The sequence below is a fragment of the Elephantulus edwardii genome, unplaced genomic scaffold (assembly GCF_000299155.1).
Source record: "Elephantulus edwardii isolate Elephantulus edwardi_28Jun2011 unplaced genomic scaffold, EleEdw1.0 scaffold00041, whole genome shotgun sequence".
Classification (NCBI taxonomy): Eukaryota; Metazoa; Chordata; class Mammalia; order Macroscelidea; family Macroscelididae; genus Elephantulus; species Elephantulus edwardii.
The window spans coordinates 3,859,507-3,860,848 of record NW_006399791.1 but is presented as its reverse complement, the minus strand read 5'-3'; the positions used below and the strand labels follow the sequence as shown (position 1 = coordinate 3,860,848).

Sequence of the window (1,342 nt, the reverse complement as noted above, 5' to 3'; positions counted from 1 at the left end):
GACTATTATGGAGATTGATTTTGGAATTTAGATGCACTCTTATTGATTGTGCTTGGCCGTACATGTTCATATCCTTGAAGATGTATCATCTACCAGCCACTATGGAGGAGAAAGATACCTTTCTAGCTGCATTTTCTTTTCTGCTATTAGTGCTTGAAGTTGCTGTTGCTGGGCTTCTCTCTGCTTTGCTATAGATTTGAGCAAGTTCCGGGCACCGATGGCCTACATCTTCTCATTTTCTGCTTCTTTTGCAAGTTGGTCAACAAGCTCAATTAAACCACCAACAATTTTTTTTAAACTGGCCGATTTCTTTTAGGAAAAGAACAAAAATAAATGTCCACAAAGTCCTTGCATTCGTCTTTAAGCTCTATGGTCTGCTGGGTAACCTCTGGGTCCAGCACCCGCAGCTTGCTCAGCTCATCAAAGTGCAGTCCTGCCTCACCCAGGATGTCCTTGGCCATAGCTGCAGGCCCAGTAACAGCGGTGCGCTGCGGTCCAGGTTGAGATCTGCGGCCAATGCAATATCACTCTTATTGATTCTTCCTGAATTTTCCTGATTCTGTTTTTCTTTTGGTACACCAACAGTAGGATTTGAACCCCAGGAGCAGCTAATATCAATCTATAGACTTTCTAAGTAGTGAGGAGAAAGAGGCTTTGATAAGCTAACCAAGAAGAAAACCATTAGGGAATTATCAACCTCCTTCCCACCAAATGTTCAGTAAATAGGAAAGAAGAACAAAGACAACAATCCCTTAGACTCTCTGATAAAGAATTCTTACCATCCTTCTAAGCAGAAGTTGCAATAACTCATTGGCATAGAGGTTAGTTGCTACAAAGCATAATATATATAAAATAGCTACAGAAAAGGCAAAATGGCCGTAATACTCTCAACTACTGGTTTCTCGTTCCCTTCACTTCTCTCCTGCCCTGCCAGTCCTTCCAAGCTTCATTTTTCAGCCAGTTCTGCCCTTTTGATCTGGTTGGTTGTCTGGGGAGTATGTTCATCACTAATGTCATTGTTCATGTTTAGGCCTTTCTATTACTGAAAGGTGGTCCTTGGGCTAGGTTCACGTTCAAGCTTGAGGAGTGTCTAAGGCCCACAGTCTTGAGGTTCCAACAGTCCCTCTCAGACTAGCAAGTCTGGGATTTTATTTATGTCTTCTTTTCTTTTCTTTTCTTTTCTTTTCTTTTCTTTTCTTTTCTTTTCTTTTCTTTTCTTTTCTTTTCTTTTCTTCTCTTCTCTTCTCTTCTCTTCTCTTCTCTTCTTTTCTTATTTTTTTCTGGTGTATTTTATGATGTGAGTTTTCTTCTATATTTCTCCTCTTCCCATTCTGTCCTGGAT

The 1,342-nt window shown here is 40.5% G+C and overlaps 1 pseudogene; it reads right to left on the bottom strand.

The window, feature by feature from the left end:
• The window catches only part of LOC102858446, an 11,879-nt pseudogene extending 11,418 nt beyond the window's left edge, over positions 1 to 461 (bottom strand).
• Positions 462 to 1,342: the final 881 nt, after the last annotated feature.